Below are 6,000 nucleotides of genomic sequence, written 5' to 3' on the forward strand. Positions count from 1 at the left end.
TGCTCAGATCATTCTACTCCACATGTGCTATGAATCCCCAGTGTCTGGGACATGTTGAAAAGCTTCTCTGCATGTATGCAGTGATGCATGTATGCAGTGATCACTTGTCCAGCCAACTGGCAACTGATTACTGCCAAAAGCGGGCACTGACCTCTCTACAAGATGATTAATGTTGCCAATGGGACATCAGAAATATCAATGTAAGTCCCTTTACCTTCCTTTTGTCTTAGCACTCTCTCTCTAATGTCAGGAGATCTAAGGAGGACAGAATGGATGTTTATTTAAAGCCTCTTGAGGCATAAGTAGACAGGTTGACACAATACCATTAACTCTCTCTTCCTGAGATGAAAGAAGGATTGACTCTCAGACACTTGGAACCACCCCCCACCCTCCATTTAAAATAATCCACATAATTTCAATGATATCTATAGGACGACACAATCTTAGGGCTTGCTTTTACATGACAAGTATGACTTTGTACCAGCTATTCTGCACATTAGATTCAGTTTGATGTGAATCAGTCTAATTCATTAAAATGGAGAAAAAAAAAAAAAAAAAAGGAAAACACCCCAGGACAGTTTTCTATTGTTTCAGTGAATTAAATTGGCTCATGGGAGAGCCCAATGACTGCTACAGCTGGAATAAGGGAAGGGGCATGGACCGAGAGTAGTGAAGGAAGAGCAGGGGACGTCTAGCTACTCTACTGTGACAGTGGTTTCAGCATCATACTGAAAAGTACCATAATGAATATGTGGCAGGAGGTGATCAGTTCAAACTAAATTAACACAGTTTGAAGTAAGAATACAGAAGGTTGTTGCAAAACCTGTCTTGTCATCTTTCTACCAAAAGTTCACTCACTTAAAAAAACCAACCCTCCAATTATAACAACACTTTGTAAGCTCAAACAAATGAGAAAAATGTGTAATGGAAGATATTCCACCCTGAGCAAGTACATAACTAGGGAAACCTCACTTAGCATGAGTGCTCTCCCCCACACAATGTCTCCTGCTGCAGGTGCCTTCTTTGTCCCCTTCTCTGTTCCTCCCTCCCACCATGACATAAAGGTGAAAGCTTCACAGCCCTGTCACTTCATCATGGCTTCCGTTGTAGTAAAAACAGAACTCAAGGTAAAGATAAGTCTTAATAAAAAAATTACTGTCCTTAATTCTGCAAGATTCCCATGTGACAAATATCACCAGGGTCAATCAAAGCATATTGGGATTTTTGCAATGGTGTGAAGCTAGATATGATCCCCAAACCAGGACTGGGCTCAAGAAGCCAGTTCCCACCTTCCCAACTACAGTAAAACTTCCACCAAAACTCAGTGAACAGATAGTGAACCATCTGTCTCAGGAGGAGACAAAGCTCACACCACTCGACTTGGTTTTGGCTGCTTCTCTTGCAGAACTGTTTCTGTGACAGTTTACAGTCCTGGTAGGGCTCTTGCTGTGTTTCTACAGCCGTAAGAGCCAGAGCTGGGGCTGACGGTCACTGCAGCCACTGCCCTGGCATCCCAATCACACCACTTTCTCCTTGCTATAAGATGAGCAGTTACTGAATGCAATAGAAACCACCACCAAGTTGTTTTCTTACCAGTAGAGGTTGATAACACTCCAGGAGATCTGTGTGGGACTGACTCAGCTACCTTTAAAACCAGATTGTGCTAAAGTGAAATAATAATGCTGTGTTACAGGACATGGCCTGTCATTTAATTCTCTCTGTTAAACTGCTCATTTACACTTTGAAGACTATAAGCCCTGAATGCTGAAAGAAAATTACTAAGCACATATTTTTCTCCATCTTCACAGCACAAACATGTTCTATTTCTCTTCTGAGAGATGTAGGACAGTACTGATTTAGATTACTTTCCTTCATACCTCTCACCTATCTCTCAATCTTCCTCTATTCTTTCCCATTTGCTCTCTTACCAGAAGAGGTGGGCTGGCACTCATACACTGAAATGAGGCCCAGGAGAGCAAGAGCTTCTTTCTGTCACTTACAGATGGAGATACAAACTCCAGACAAAGAGCAGAACAGGTGTTTGGGTCAATAGTGTCTTAAATCACCTTAAATAAACCCATCAGAGCCCACCTCTCAAAAGGTCTCAAGCTTTCCCCGTACCCTCTCTTTTCTGAACAGCTTCACTGCCTTCAAGTTATTCTACTTTAAATTTGTTTCCTAGCAAAGGCCATCACTAACAGAAAATGCAACCAATTTTTATTTTAAATGGTTATCTGGTTATGATCACAGAATCATAGAATAATCCCTTTAGTACTTTCTGTGACTTTGTAAACGTTCTATTTCTTTTTCGGTATGTAAATGTGGTTTTCCAGTTGGCTGTGATAGCACACTGAAAAACACAGCATCACCAAGGTTCACATTTTCATAAGTGGTCTCTAATTTTTGATGCCTAAATTTTTGCATGCCCAGATGTGGAAATTGAGACTGGTTTCTCAAAGCTGCTCATGCACTGTAGCTCTAAGAACAACCATGAGCTACACAAATCCTGTAGTCTGGCATGTCCCACTTTCAGTCCAGATATTCACCCAGAATGAAGCCCTCAGCTACACATATATAATAAGTATGTTTTTAATACACATGCTTAAGGACAGGGCTTCTTGGATCAGAAGCAGAGTTCACCGTTTTGCAGAATCAAACTCACGCTGTGCCAAGCTAAGCGCATGCATGCATATTTTGCAGTATAGTGCATTCTCAAAGCAGCACTGTTAAGTGTCTGCTTTGTCTGTGCCTAAGCTGAGGGAACCCTCTAACTGTGAGTCACACAAACAGCTCATGGGACTAACTACAGGGGTACTATGAAGTACCAGAAATTATTTGGGAAGACAGTATATGAGGTTTGTGAGCAACTAGAGATTTCTTTTAAAATGATCCAACATAAGAAACCCCAGGCTTGTCTTCCTCCTGTGAACTCTATTTTGTACAAAAGTATTCTTGCCGTAAAAGCAAACCAGTGTTGCAGAGTAAAACTTGCAGTCAAATTTCCATCACGCTAACTTTTCATTTATCTTTATTCCTTTGCCTTTAATGTGCAACAAAGATGAAAAGGAATTAATGAAGGGAAAAAAAAAGAAAGGGAAAGGAGAGAAACAATGAACTCCCATACTACGCAAATACCTACACAGTTTTGAATCGGGTGACACTACAGTAGAATCTAAAGTTAAAACATGCCCAAAACTCCTGAGAAAGCAACAGAGATGTCTCACTAGACTCTTTGGAATTAAACAGTGGAATATTAAGCCGCCCTGAGTCAGGAACATACACAAGTTATTTTACCACGCATTATGCCATGCCATAGACAGAGGCTAAAGCACAAACGTGGAAGAGTAATGCAAGAACACTGTAATGTGTAAGAACAGAGTAACGCAAAGCAGTACAATGCTGGTGCAAGAAAGGCTGGAAAACCAAAATATATTTGAATTGGTGAAAGCAAAGAGAGCAAAATTTCTCTCTGAGCTGAACACTCCACACTGTAACACAACTTCACTGTCTGATGGTTGTCTCCTCCTTGAAGCAGTCTGCAGAAATGGGGTGGGAGGAGAGACACAGATAAACAACCATGAAAATACAAAACATACAGGATTGGATTTTGCAGTGTACCCGTTGTTGGTTCAATTTTGTCCCACTAAAGCTAATTATAACACCTTCATTTATTCAGCAGAGCAAACCTGTAACAGGACTGTGTACTTCTGAAAATTTGATTTTTAAAAGAAATTTAACTTAGAGACTGCTAGGGCAGTAGGAGACAAACAGCAAGGAAAAACGCCTTCTTTTCTTATTGCCAGTGATGAACTTTTCTTTTCTTACTTCTGAAGAGGAACTAATGCTCTGAAGTAAGTAATGGCAGTGAATCAGCACATTTGCTAGACAAGGCAAAAAAGAGGACATTTGCCTTTGCTGTCTGACTCTCTAAATTCTTGAGACAATTACTGCAGTTTGCTGTTTGTGTAGTGAAAGTGTGGCCAGGAAGAAAAAGACTTCCTCTCCTGAGGACACCTGTTCTGAGAAGCTCTGATAAATTGAATATGCATAGCACAGAAGAGGCACTTGCAAAGTGTTAAGTAAATCACCTAACAAGTAACAAGGGAGGTGGCAAGACGAAGAACGGAAGGATACAAGACAGACAGACTATAGGATAAATTAAAGCATACACAGAATGCCATAATGAATATGTACATCAATACTTAAGCTATTTTTTCCCCCAATAGAAGCATGTATTTCTTTCACGGTTTCCATGTGCAAGTGGTGATTTTGATTAATATTCTCACCTTTCCAACTCCATTGACTGAAATGAGAAAATGCTCTATGTCAGCCTTAAATTTAATTTCTATTTTAACATTAGATCATTTCAAATCCAAAATGTTTACATTTCCCACTTTTTCACATTTGTGACTTTTCAGAATTTGTTCCTTAAATTTCAGCATTTCATTCTGATTATCTTACATCCATGCAGAAGTCGTTCTGAAATGGCAAACTTCTCAGTTAAATAAAAATTCAACTTATTGAACAACTCAAGTATCTTTCCACTAACAGCTGCATTTGGTGCCCAAGACCTATGGAAAAGTAAGAACACCTATACTATCGCCTAGGTTTATTGTATTATCGCAAAATTTTATGCATACCTCCCCGATTTTGTGACTGATAAAATGATAAGTTGAAATAAGATTTGAGCAGAATTACATACAAGATTGTTGAACGTATGGGTGAAACTCACATCTGAGATGTTCTAATAATTTGCCATGACCCAAAAGGAGATATCTGTTTAACCCCTCGCTCCACCACTACCAGTACCTCCCATCCCCATATCTCCTCTTCCAGCCTTACGCTCCTGCTCTGTGGCAGCAGCTCTGGAGCTAATTTGGTTCACAAATTCAGCACTAAACTATTGATATTTTTGCTGCATAATGTTCTGTTGGTTCAGCAAGTTCAGCCACTGCAGCATGGGATCAGAAGACCACCAGAGCTGATGCAGGGTGGAAAGGGTGCCAATAGGTCACCTTCAGTGGTATTATATAACTTAAAAACTAGGTGCCCTTTTCAGGCACTTGCTATCTTTAATAATGTGTCTTTAGTATATATATATATTTTTTTTTTTTTACTTCCTTCAGTTGTTAAGAGATAAATCAGCCCTAGAGTTATTTTTCATTTGTTCAATGTAGCCAACACCTTCACCTCCCACTAGTCACAGTGGAGGCAGGGGTAAGTCAGTCCTGGCAAGGCTGGGCTCTCAGCAACTACATACACAAAATGTCTGTCCTGACAGCTAACAGGGAAGCCACTGACAGAAATACACTGCTCAGTGCTTTCTAAGTCCATCTAAGTGTTATTTGTCCCACATTTTTATGTGTCACATTTGCTTGTTGTTTAAAAAAAATAATATCCATGCTCATCTTGAGTGTAGATATGATTTGTTTTAGTTGGTAACGTGTTCGTACTTTGCTAGAGGAACCTTAACCCAACTGAGGCTTATCGTTAACTTCTCTTAAGCACGGCAGGTAGGCCAAAATTTTCACACATAACACCTATATTTAGCACCAAATTGACATGGAGGACTACATGACAGCAGGACTGCACTATAAACTTTTGCTGGTAAAGCAGCGCACAGCACAGAGTTGGTTAGAGGTGTGATTTTACTGCAACATCGCTAATGTCAGCAAGAGCGCTAGCACAGACACAGTTAAAAAACTACTTCTTGCCTGTAAAAGCTTATTTCATTCTGAGAACCAATACAAAACATAGCAAAAAAAGGTGTTTTGCTGATAGAAGTTAGGGTGGACGTCAACAGTGATCTAAACCAAGTGGGTACACAGCTGTGATCACATCGTATCACACAGGCACATGTCTTGGACTGGTTCATACCACAGGTGAAGGGACTCGAGGGACAAAGCATTGTTAGTTCTGCTGGCAAAGCTATTGCTGGTAAAAGATGCGTCTCCTGGGGGGGAAGGCACCATTAAGACTACACCAGAACCAGGTTTACAC

This window comes from Vanellus vanellus (assembly GCF_965231255.1).
Source record: "Vanellus vanellus genome assembly, chromosome: 2".
Classification (NCBI taxonomy): domain Eukaryota; kingdom Metazoa; phylum Chordata; class Aves; order Charadriiformes; family Charadriidae; genus Vanellus; species Vanellus vanellus.